This window comes from Melanerpes formicivorus, unplaced genomic scaffold, assembly GCF_026170545.1.
Source record: "Melanerpes formicivorus ecotype bairdi unplaced genomic scaffold, bMelFor1.0.p_v2 SCAF_6, whole genome shotgun sequence".
NCBI lineage: Eukaryota > Metazoa > Chordata > Aves > Piciformes > Picidae > Melanerpes > Melanerpes formicivorus.
Window position 1 is genome coordinate 14,089,008 of NW_027142358.1, and position 13,425 is coordinate 14,102,432.

The window sequence follows — 13,425 nt, forward strand, 5'->3', positions numbered from 1 at the left end:
TTAAGAAACATCAGGAGGAAGCATTCTGCTGAAGTTACATTCATGCCCTTTTTACTTCCTGACTAGAACTATGTGCCAATTGACAGATAGCACGGTTCAGAATAATGTACACTGGGGATTTCACTGTAAAAGCTCTCTGGAAAGGAGGAGGTTGAGGTAACTGATTGATGCAGGTGTAGCAGAGTTTGCTCATCAGTACAGTAAAGTCAAGAGAGGATTTCTTTTGCTAAAGATGCATCATTGGTAGTTGAGCTCTGATGAGGCCATCCAGTCATGGTTGTGATGTGGAGGTTTGGGTGATGCAGCTTCAGTAGAAGAATGGACGTCACTGGCCTGAGCACAGGCTTCAGAATTCTGGGTCTAATGCCCAGATGTAAAATCAGAAATGGGGATTTAAAGCAATGGGAATTGGGACCAACTCCAGGTAAATTTTCATATTTATATTTAGGTTGTAGAAGACAAAAGAGTTATGGGACAGCTCCCACGTGGATGAATGCTTTTCTCATTTTTCATTTTAGATATATTGCTGCTTTCTTACCCACACTGACAACACATTCTTCTCCTCCAAAAATATTTATGTTATTTCATACTTAGACTCAGTGCCTTTGACTGGGGAAGTACTGCATGACTGGGGAAGAACACTTAGAAACACCAGTAATTCAGTCATGATGCTGAGTGTTGTCTGTTACCTGTTCATGGCTAAAGCACTATTTTTCTTTCATCCACATGTAACAACTGAAAATTTTATGGGATGGCTTATGCCGTTATGCTTGTCAAAGAATCCTGGTATCGGAGTTCACTTCATGGAGGCCTTAGTTGTTATGACTGAGGGAAGAATGATAATATGAATAACTCATACTGTATTATATCACTGAATCTCAAATTTTAAAATTTAAATTGGAACAACCCAGGTTTCCAAGTCCATGGGAGCTGGTACAGAGTCCTCTGGCAGTCAAGAACTTGTATTTCTACCTCTGTAGAATAAAAGTGACTTGGTTCCCTTTGGGGTTTATACATGGTTCAGTTTTATACATTGATCAGTGGGTTTAAATGCTTTTAAGGCTTTTAGACCAGGCGTTATTTGAAGAGATAGTTGTTTTGGTCCTGTGTAAGCTGTTAGAGTGCTAGGGTATTACTGAGTGATTGGCAGGGCAATCTTCTGGTTTTGTCACCTATTTTTTATTTAATGCAAAGAAATGAAAGAGAGGCAATACAGAAAAATACATTCATCAGTTGTTTGGGGTTTTTTGTGTAGTTATTTCTAAACCTCTTTGCTTCCACCCCCCAGTGCCATAATAGAAACTGCAGCCTATTTGAGGAAATGGAAGTAACTTTTCTGGAAAATCTTCTGGGATTCATTTTTATTTGGCTTCTGTTTTTTTAGTGGACTCCGTATTTTGCCAACAGCTACCAATTCCTAGCTGACTTATATTACATTTTTAAAGTTGGGGCTTTTTAATGCTTGCACTGCATGTTATTTGTTAGGGATATAACCTGGCATCTCTGGTAATTTCCCAGTCAGTCTCAAAGCACTTTCTAGATGACATAATTGATACATCATATAAAGAATCAAAAAGAATGAAGCTGCTGAATGACTCACAACAGCACTATGTGATAGTTTAGGACAGGAAGTGTGGAATAACTATGTGCAGCTGGATCTACAGGATGAATTAAATAGACAGGAAATACTTAACCAAGCTGGAATTTAACCACATCCAAAGTGGAATTTGGTGTGGAGACTAGCACCTTTAATTATATGATTTTTTTTTTTTCAAAGGAACACTTATGATCATATATGGCCACAGTCTTGGTTTTCTTGTGTTGACACAGAAATTCAGTCACTGGTTACACAGAATTTTACTTCTTCTGTGAGAATGCTACCTTTGCTGTACGCCCCTCTTCAGTAGAGTATTTAATTCTTGAATGAAAACGCATTTATGATTTTCTGGAATCAAATTGTCAATGAGTAATGATTTGTTTTGTATTGTTCCTGTTTGACACAAAAAGTAGAATTACACCCTCTCCATTTATTCAGGGTTTTACTACAATTGCAGTGTGGACAGAACTAACTTTGGTCAGTATGATGTGGTAGTACACAAAGTAAGACCACAGTCCAAATCCCTCACTCTCTCCTCTCTGTCCCTGAAACCTTATCTGTAGCCTGTCACACAAACTTAATATTTTCTTTGAGCTTTAATGACAGATTCAAGACCCACTGGGGGGCCCACTCAAAAAATATTTACTGTTGAAGAGCATGCAGTAGGGAAAGCACATAGAAATAAAACTATAGTGGTAATGTTGGTCTGAGAATCTTGGAATCTCCAGCATGTTTTGCAGTGGTCCTGTAAAAAGGAGAGCCTTATGGGAATCGCTTCGTCTCTGTTTATGGGTCAAAATGAGATGATAGCAAAGAGCTAGTTGTTTCAAAACTGAAGTAGCAAGTGGTGAATGCACACAGATAATCTGGTTTAAGATGGGTATGAAAGCCTGAAAAAGCAGACAGATACCAGATACTTGATGCAGTCAAGAAGATGTATGAGAGGTTATCTGATTGGATAATGTGCTGGAAATTACTTTGTTTTCAAGGTCAGTGTAACAGGGTGAAGTCAGCTCAGTTTGAACTGCGTGACTGAAAAGTGAAGTCCTAAAACCAATTTGAACTGAGAATGTGGTTTGCAAGTGTGGGTCTCAGCTTGGTTAAAATTAAGTCTGGACTTGAACAGGGTGGGAGGGGGAAAGAGAAAGGTCTTTCCACCATTGCTTAAATATGTCAGTAATAATTACCTAGAAATAGGCTACAGCTAGAGGTGGTGTAAAGATGTCTGAAACCGACCTGTAGAACCATGCTCAGTAACATCTTTCAAAAGACATGCTGAAGGAGTTGAGTTGTTAGAGAGATAAAAGCATCAAAAAAAAGGAAAAAGTTATGAAAGTCAAGAGAAAAAGAACACTTCAGAAAGAAGAATGTGGTCAAGTCTACTATAATATGATTAATGAAGATAAATCAGGTACTTAGGTTTTAAGACTTGGGAAGAACTTTTTAGAGACTTGTCTCAGTGATGCAAAGTTGCATCAAAGATATACTACAGGATAAAAGGAATGGAAAGTGAATTTGAGTTGGAGGTCAACGGCTATATTGTAGAAAAACAATGCAATAACCAGAAAGATAGGAGACAGGAACTTGGAAAGACTCAAAGGCCATTATCAATGGTGAAAGGGCAGGAGGATGTAATAACCTGTTATTTTTATCATATTTTTATAACCTAATCTTCATTAATTGCATTCTAAATTATAGAATATACTATTTGAAAAATAGGTATCTTTATCACAAATTATTTACTGTTGTCTTGCATTCTGCACCCATCCATTCGTTTTCCTGGTTAAAACTGTTGGCAAATCTTTAGCTTGCTAAAATTATGTTATTGGTACATGGAGGCACTTGTATCAGCACAGTTCATAAATGGAAGCAGCTGGTTTCCTCTGTACTTAAGAGAATGTACAAACACACAATCAAGATCTTCAAATCCTCTGTATGCTTTGGATACAATTCCTATCCTGAAAAGCCATTCTGTGATTTCAATTAGTGCAGATGTGCACCAAGCCACCTTATAGGCTCAGGAAAGAATTCTTTTGTTTCAACACTTGAACTGCTAGATCTGGTTCATGTTACCAAATGAAAAAAAAAAAAAAATAGCATCACACCTGTGGCATTAGTCTTATACTCCAGTATCTGAAAAAGCCTTGGCAGGGGAAAAAAAATGTTATCATCTCACAGGGAAAAGCTGAATTCATACACAGGAACTGCAGGATTACTTCAACATTTTACTAGTCCCCTGTAACACCAGCAAGTCCCATAAATGCTTAATGGAAAACCAGCAGAAAATGAGATCTGCAGCAGGCCTGTAGAGATCAAATTTATGTTGCTGAACACTTTTTTCAGGTCAGGTTTAAAGGTCAAAAAAAGGGGATAGATTAAATTGGCTCATTTTGCCAATGTAATTTTGTGCAAGAATTGAAATGTATATCCTCTTTACTGTATTTTTCTCATGTGAGAAAGACACTCTTAGTGATTCCCAGTGTGGCCTTGAGCAGCATCTGATTTAGATCCAAGGTATGTTATCATCCCAAAGTAGTTAATACTTCCTATTAATAAAGTTTTCAGTGTATATTCATTTCATATGCAGACTAAGGCTCATCTATCACAGGACCAGCTGTGACACCACAGTGACAAAAATAGTTTATTTTCACACTTGTGTTAAAATTTAGCTCCATTTCTCACACAATACTTTTCCATTTTGTATCGCCAAGCACAGAAATATCTCCCAGTAAGCATCACTGATTTTTACACTCTCTGCTCCCTTCTGAATAGAAATGAACTGTAATATCCTCAGTCGAGAAACAAGAAGGTGAAGTACAAAACTTTAGCACAAAGGACGTTCTAGATCATTAGTCTATGTAAACACTAGTAGCAAAGAATGACTAGGAGTGGGAGCCTGACTGTTGGGCAATATCTTCAGAATCCTAAGTAATTTGGGCAAAATGCCAACAATGTCATTTTTAGAAACAAAACACTCTTTGCTGCTGGGTAGTAATACTGCACAAAGACAAGCTGAATTAGAAGCTTAGTTCTGTACATGAAGCAGTGCAGAACAAACAGTGTGTTTGTATACCTGTCACAAGTGGTGTTCCCCAGGGCTTAGTTTTGAGGCCAGTTCTCTTTAATCTTTATCAGTGATCTGGATGAGGGGATTGAATGCACCCTCAGCAAGTTTGCAGATGAAACTAAATTGGGTGGGAGTGTTGATCTTTTAATGAAATATAGCTGTCTTTCAATCACAGACATAGAAGATTGGACCAGATGTGGACCTTGCTGAACTAAGTGAAGTAAAACTAAATGCTTGGGTTTCAACTTGGAACAACTTAGCGCAAAACATGCACAAACTCAGGGTAAATTTGAAAATTCTGCTTTCAGAATGGAGCTGATGGGACACATTTTAATAAAATTGGATACATCTGCAATGGTATCATATATCAATCAAGACGCAGACAGAAGAAGTAGGAATTTATTGGAAGACTCCATCTGACTTTTCTTGCGGGCAGAATTACATCTGGCATTTGTGAGGGTGTGCCATTTCCCACATCTTCACAGTATGTTGGCAGACTGTTTTAACAGGCTTGAAAGTTCTTTTGGGAGAGCATGATCTTTGAACAGATACATAATTCACTGTAGTAAAACCAAGGTACAGCTCTCCTCAGAACAGATTCTTTTGCCATAAGAACAAAATACAAAGGCAAGCAAAATTTCCTTACAGGCAGTCAGAAAAGCAGACAAAGTATTACTGTATCAAAATGCCAGACATTTAGAAGATGTTTTATGAAAGTTGAATTTTTCAAACAGCTCCTTGTCATAGGTATCCTCTTCTCAGAACAAAGAATGGTTATGATGGTAATTAAGGAAAATTGCTAGTGATCAGTGCTATTAAATATCTAATTTCTAAAATGTGTCATGTATTCTTGAAATTGCTGAATATTTTCCAGGGACAATTACTCACAGTGAATATTCTAAAGTTCCTTTACTCTGAGATTAGAGTGGACAGGGATGTGACAGAGTATGTGAGATCTAAGCAGTCATCATTGTGGAGAATAGATGGGAGAAAAGCAACTTCACTGGAAAACGTCTGCAGCTCTTGCACATCTGAGTGCAATTTGTCAGGAGTAAATAGGGCCAGAAGACACCTCAGACTCTGTTTCTTACACATACACCAAAGTAATGCCATGTTGCAACCCATTCTCTGTATTTTCATCAATCTGAACTGCAGGACAATATTATTACTCAGTGATATGGATGTGCATTAGATCAGATTTCAGTTCTCTTGGATTTACAAAATTGGGTGCATAGTTTCACAGATGCAAGGCTCATTCAAGAGTCATGGAATTTGTCTGCTTCTAAATAAGACCAGGGCAGAAGTTTCTAGTAAATCACAGTAATTACCTCTGACTAAACCTAGCAGTTAGATGACATAAGCATATCCATTTTAAGTAAGGAAGGTGTGGATGAAGCAAGACTCCTAGCTGGTTCTGGTTCTTAATCTGGCAGTGGAAAATGCTGACTCTTTGCTGGGTGTGTGAAGTACTCGTGTGATACTCAAGCAAAATTGTAACCATATTCAGAATAAGTTCTTTCTACTGTAGAAATCTTGTCTTTTTTCATGCCCAGAAGGGGAAATTCCCAACAGACTGCATGTCGAGAAAGTAAATTTTTAAACTCAAGTTCAGTAAATATTACAAAGTCAGGACTAGTTTGACTGGTGGTACAGTGGTGCTCATTTGCAAAAGCTAACCTGTGATAGCAAGAATTTATTTTCCTCTTTACCTTCCAGTTTTGTGCCCTGGTAACTGACCTTAAAAATGATCCTCTTTTTTTTTTTTTTAGTTCTTGGTACTTCAGAGTACCCATGGAAAATTAGTATATTGCTACGCAAATTAAAGATCAAAATTACCTTCACAGGAGCCAATATGCTGCTATAATGAATTTTTCAACAAGTGTTATTTCCAACTTTCATGAAAATCTATCAATATCCATTTCCAGTACAGAGCAAAGTGCCAACTGTGCCGAGAGCTGGGCTTTTGCTGTAGAACTGCAGGAATTGCTGAATGTGCCCACATGGTATTTTGACCTGAATGACAGGTCAGAAAGAATACCTCTTCATCATGCCTGGTGGCTGTTTGAGTGTGGAAACAATAAACAAGCAATCCATTTGTTTGTGGGTTGTGTTTATACTGTTAATGAGGACAGGTAATATTTTATAAGCCAGTTATTTCCAGATACAATTTTTTTGCATTCAGTTTCATGGAGTAAGATTCCCTTGCTACAGAAATACAGAGCATAAAAGGAAAAGGAGTGAAAGGCAGTTTATTCTTCAAATTAGTACATCTAAAGTGAATAAAACCATCTTTTGTGTTGCTTTCGTGTCACTGTTGTTAGATATTAATTTGATAAGGACAGAGTATGTTAAAATGGGAACTGGAAAAAAAATGCTGCAATTTTTTCCCCCCGACTGCTTTGTAATACATTATAATGTTTATTGTTGAGATGAGCTACTCTCTATTCAAGCAGTAACAAGTTTCGTAGTGGAACAAAAGTAAGCAGCGCTCCCAAAACTCATTTTAACAAAAATTATGAACAGAAAGATATGAAAACTATTGATTATGTTGTCTGTGGTGACATACAAACAAAGTGATAACTGTTCACGTTTATAAAAGTTGAAGAATGGCAATGTCAGATTGTGCAAAGATTAACATAAGAATCTGACATCTTGGGTGAAAATTTATAATTACATCTGATGCTTTGGTAGAGATTGGAATGAGGGTGGAATCTTGTCAAATAATTATTTTTTTTTGTTCATGTCATTACCAGCTGCTTAACCCTTTGATTAACAACAATTATTACTACGGATAAACATGAATATTGGAGAGGGGAATATATTGTCCTGTGATTTATAGCAGTATTTAAACATCTGTTTCACAAGGGAGCTTCTTAAGCTTATTCTTGTTCTGCAGATGTTCTAAGTAGTGTCACGTAGATAATGCTCTCCAAAGAAAGTTTTGTGAAATTAGTGGATGTGCATCTTCAATGTCCTTCCTGAAGAAAGTTACAGTTCTAAGTGCCAGATCATTTTTAAAATGTGCAATATTTATCTGTGGCTCATGGCTTGGATGCAGGGATTCTTCACTTAAGTAATAAATTGTCGAGGGGGGCTGAGCCCAAAGAGTGGTAGTGATGGAGTTAAATCCAGTTTGCACCCAATCACAAGTGGTGTTCACCAGGGCTCAGTATTGGAGCCAGTTCTCTTCAGTATCTTTATCAATAATCTGGATGAGGGGATTGACTGTACCCTGGGCAATTTTGCAGATGACACTAAGCTTGAACACTGAGCCAGCAGTGTGCTCAGGTGGCCAAGAAGGCAAACAGCATCCTGGTCTGTATCAGGAACTGCATGACAAGCAGGACCAGGGAACTGATTGTCCCCCCGTGTTCAGCACTCATGAGATTTCACCTTGAATACATTAACTCACATAAATCTGCCTTCTTCCCTTATACACTTCAGCGTTTCAAGAATAAGCAAATGCAATCAAGCCAGACTAGCCAATTTACGCACTGAAAAATAGGAGAGACGTTGCTTCATGGGGTCAGACCTGTCTTCCAAAACTGGAATTGCCATGTTGGAAATACCTTCTTGAATGCAACTTTATTTCCATAAAGGAACAGTTTTGGAGGCATAAGTGAGTCTGTGGAAGTCACTAATTACTAGTTACCAGTCATTTTCTTAATTGTTGTTTGTATTCAGCTTTGTTGCTCTTAATCTGTAAATTTATTTGAAAGTATAAATTCTCATTTACATGACAGTTGGTGAAATCTATTTGTCTATCATACATTAAGTAGAAATACTGCCCGTATGTTTCTATTGTTGCAGAAAAACGTTATAACATTACATAGTATTTTTTTAAATCGGTAGCATGCAATCCTACCACCAAAAATTGCATCTCAATGTATATATGCAAGCGGCCTCATTCAGTATTTCCTGAATTCCATGTTTCCAGACACTAGTGTTAATGGAATAGCCATGATTTGTAAGTGTTCTGTTAGAATTTGTATGTCCTGTGAATGTTTCCTACTAAGCATGCCATGACATCCACAGATGGGAGCTGTGCTCCACTGAAGTTGGAGACCTGCTTATGAAGATTGAGAAGCTGCATGGGTGCATTTTACTTCTATAGTGGCTAAAGGGTTACTGTCACAGTCTGCACGTTCCTAAACCAGTTTTAAAAAATACCTGTACATTTTACCTAAATGATAAAGTTTCCTCAGTCATAATTCCTGCATCTGTAGTGTGATTTCCTGTGAAGGCAGGCAAATAATGTGATAGGAATAGAGTAATTTTCAAGTAGAGAAGTATGGAAAATATTCAGTAGAAAATGAAGACTTAAAGTATCTTAAATAGCAGTGTAAATTGAAGCCCCTCCTGAAACCTGCTACTCCCACAACAGTATGACATTACAGAAAATAGTGTCTTAGCAGTGAAGTTTCCCCTCAGGTTTTAAGATCTGGGATTAGACCACTAACACTACTTTCCCTAGTTACAGGAATGGTCCTGCTGTTAAAAGTGTTTTTCTAAGGTGTGAGCTCATGAGTTCATTAGGAACAGGAACTTAGTGTAAGTATTATTTGGCTCTAAAATGCTAATAGTCTTTCACTCCTCTTTTGAGTTTGTATAAAGTACTTATTCAGACTATAATAATTAATGGGAAGCTCATTGTATTCAAAGTGCTCCACAATTATTATTCACCAAATTAAGTTAAAATATTTTTAGCAATCATGTCCACATTTCAGCTGTACTTCTTAATAATTGTTGGAATTAGCCTATATCCTGCCCCTTATTTATTTGTCTGATTGTGTGTGTGTATGTGTTCAGAAACAAAATCATGCAACAGTCTTTATATAAGGAAAATTAAAAGGCCAGGCAGTAAGAGTAATGTTCTTTAAATAATTAATTTTATTATAATGTGTGAAAGTATGAGCAATAAATGTTTTCTTGTAAACCTAGATAAGGTAATTAATCCAAATGATTAGGACCTAATTGTATGTTCTTAGTAAATGTTATATTTGCTGTGAAAGAAGGTTTTACGGAATTGTTTTCCTGGGGCTAGAGTTGAGGGAAGAGTGATATTTAAAGGAAATAGTGACACATTTTTAAGCATGGCAAACCAGAAATTCAAACAAGTGCATTCTTTACTATTTTGACACGAACTTCTGTAGTTCTTCTGAGCATTTTATTTTTAAAAGGCATTTAATTTTATGCAATAGTAGTGCTTACACATTAACTGTATCATAAGGATGCATAGGCTATTTGAAAGCAGACAGCAAATACTTAGGGGAGTGGGAGAAAGTATATGTTACATTAATCATTTACACCTTAATTTGAAAATTACAGAACTCCTGGTATTCCCATAAAACTTGTTTTTAGTACACAGAAGAAGTCATCCCATGGATAAGTGTTTTTTTCAGATACGTTTGGTTGAGTTTTGGATAGCCCTATTGCACACCAAAATGAATTCAGATCTCTGCTGATGTTTTAGAGCTGCTCTGAATTGTCACTGATAAAACTTGCAGAATTTGGATCCTTGGTTCTTTTTGTTGTCTTTTCTTCCACGAGCAAAATTATATTTTGTAAATGCACTATATGCTTCTGTAGTTCTGTCTAGAGAAGCTTTGCCCATGGTGAGTCTAGTGTACTTAGGTAAAGAATGAGTTAGCGTTTGAATAGTGCAATAAGCTTTAGAAATCTTTTGTGTTACTTCTTGATCATTTCTTTTTTTCTCTTTGTGCATATCACATCACACTGCAGTATCAGTCTGTTTGTTCTCAGGATGTGTTCTTTATAGGAGAAATATGCTCTTTCTTTGGGGCCCATGAAACATGTTCTTGCGATGATGGTAGTGACTGATTAATGTTTAATCCCCATGCTGCTATGTTCTTATAATTGACACAATCTCATATGTAGTTGTGAAAAGGGAAGAAAGGTTTCTGCTTAAGTGTTTCAGTATGAGAGTGCTTAGGGAAAATCTTACCTTTGTTTTATTATAACTTATATGTATTTTCTAACCTGAATTTAAGTAAAGCCTTTCATAGCATGATCATGTTGATGATAGGGAAATCCATAAGGTATACATGTCGTGCTGAAGCTGACTTATTTTTCATAGCATTGGATTCATTCTTGTATTTGTTTATATTGTGTAACAGTTGCATTCTTCTGTGAATCTTTAAACAATGATGTTTACAGATATAGCAGTATCTGCTAATGTGGAGCAAGTGAATGGTGAGGATTTCTTTTTCCTTTTCTTTTTGAGCAGGGGATCTGATATTTATAAGTACAGCAGAGCAAGTCTGTATTAGATTCCTGCTCCACTCCAAAAGTCACAATATTTTTATATAACCAAAAAGTCTCCTGCACGTACACAGGTTCTCCACTAGATTTTGGACAACAATATCGAATAATCTGATTTTTAACAAGATTTTTTGACACAGTCATTGGTGATTGTCTAATAACATTCCAATGGTCCATCACCAGTAGTTTCAGTCTTTGAGTGTTTCACCTGTATTTATGAAATAAACCATTGTGCTGGTACAAGCATGTTTAATTAAAAAGGTATTCATACTTGTTCTCGTTCAGGACTATTTGAATAATCAAGGAATAGACTTGTTTTAAATGTTTACTTATAGAGCTTTCAAACTGCGGATTAACGGTCTAGAGAATTAGAAATTCTCTATACATTTGTAGTTACGTAGCTTCTCTCAATTTACTAATACGCTGTAAATATTATGTACACACCAAACTTGAATGAATTCAACATATGGTTGATGTTTACATAATTAATGAGATGCCAAATTATATTAAAGTAACTAGCCTTACACAGGCAAATACTGCACAATTATGAGGGACCTAAATTAACCATACTTTACTCTGTATGTCCTGAAATACTTGCCAGGACAGGGACCCTGGAATTGTGCTCAATTTTGTGGAAATGAAGGCCAAAAATAAATTACCTCATTGTTCCAAACATCAGAAATAGTATAATTACCAACTTTTAGACTTCTGGTTAGTGTTTCATTAAACAATAATTGGTATGTCTGAGTCTACTTTTTGGGTTAAATGCAATATTATTGCCATATTAAGAGATGGATTAGGCAAACCTAATTTTAATGAAGAGCTATTTTAGAAGCATGAAAGGTGAAAGAAACAGTTTCTTTAATCAACAATTAAATATTTTAAAATGCATTGCTTTCTCAGTAAGGATTCATTTGGTTTTCAGTGAAGAAAAACGTTGGGAAATTGGTTTTGGGATACTAGGAGAAAAGAAAAGTGGTTTGCTCTTTATCATAGCTTGTTTGATTTGCAGCTTATATTTTATTGATGGTAATACCCTGTACTTTATAATACCTTTCAACACAGAATTTCAGTCATTTCAGTAATGTTAAGTAATTAAACCTCCCACTGATTCTGCCAATGGAGGTGTATTTATCATTATAACTATTTTGCAAGTGGGTAAACAGAGGCAAAAAGGGTTGAATTATTAATCAAAGTAATAAACCCTTTAGGCTTCTGTCTTCCAGACGATGTTTAATACTTCCTTCAAAATTTTGTATAAATTCAGTATATGTTTTTTTAAAACCTCACTCCCTGAGTTTAATAAACTCCTGTAAAACTGGCTGTGGAACTTCAGAGGGCATATAGATGTCTTTTGCTCCCTAACAGAGGGCCAGACTTCAGGGAGCTATGTCAAACCATTATTTTGGGATCTTAATTCATCTTACCAAAATGAACTTAACTAATTTTGTGGTTTCCAGGGAAATAGGAGATTTATTTTTATTTTTTAATTTGGAATGACATTTCCCAACTGCAGAGCCAGGTGTATTATTGCTCTCTTGGATGTGTGTTTACACATTCACCTCACTGTTAAAGTTCTCATCTATACATTCCACAAGTATACCTCTTGTAAGTAAAGTGACACAATTCTTTTGTCCTAAATACATCTTGGAAGAACTTCCTGGAGAGTGCTTGATTTAATCAGTAGCAGTCAGAATTGAAAAAGGTTTCCAGATTATTTAACATTAAAATAAATTGCTAATATATGCATAAAAAATTATTTTCTTTAACATATTACATCAAATACTGGAGATGTTCTGCTACTGTTGTAATCTGATAGATACTTATATGGCAGCCATCAGTTCACTTCAGCAAGAAGGAAGCTGTTCAAGTTTGAAAGCAAACCTCTCCTTCTGACACATTGGCACCATCATAAAGGAAAATGTCACAGTCAATATAAGCACATTTACTGACAGGTTTTTTTCCTATGTTACTGAAAACTGTTTGAAACTTAGCTTTTATCAAAAACAGAAACACTGTCCACTCAGAATGATAAAACAATAGTTTACAACTTAGTCATTTTCCAGTTATAAAGCAATACTTTCATAAAAATAAACAATGCTTACAGAAACAAGCCAAAACAATTACTCACAGAAATTGTTGCATTCTTGCTGTCCTTACTTCCTGATTTAAAACAACTGTCTCTAGTAGGAACTGGATGAAAAGCAGCGGGTTTTGTTTCATTAAGTAACCACTTGCTGATCTCTACAAAATAAAAACCAGTTTCAAAATGCAATTGACAGTGTGTAGATATTTATTATGTTCCTAAATGACCTATTGCATGAAGAAAAAGTACATAGATTACAATAGCCTTCGTGTATTTAGCTAATTTACAGCCTGAACGTTTCCCATGTGGATACTTATACAACACTTTTGTCTTTCCTAGAGAAAGCACAAAAATTACTTAAAGGGCAGGCACCTTCATTAATAAATGAAGGTT

The 13,425-nt window shown here is 36.1% G+C and overlaps 1 protein-coding gene and 1 long non-coding RNA gene across 5 annotated transcripts in view; one reads left to right on the top strand and one right to left on the bottom strand.

The window, feature by feature from the left end:
- The window catches only part of ADK (adenosine kinase), a 286,470-nt gene that overhangs the window by 185,864 nt on the left and 87,181 nt on the right, over positions 1–13,425 (top strand). The gene's annotated exons all lie outside the window — the stretch shown is intronic.
- Positions 1–13,425, bottom strand: part of LOC137441896 (uncharacterized) — a 43,230-nt gene that overhangs the window by 3,710 nt on the left and 26,095 nt on the right. The window contains exon 2 of the long non-coding RNA XR_010987514.1: positions 13,078–13,190. This is a non-coding gene — a long non-coding RNA (uncharacterized lncRNA). The remainder of the gene's footprint in view (positions 1–13,077; positions 13,191–13,425) is intronic.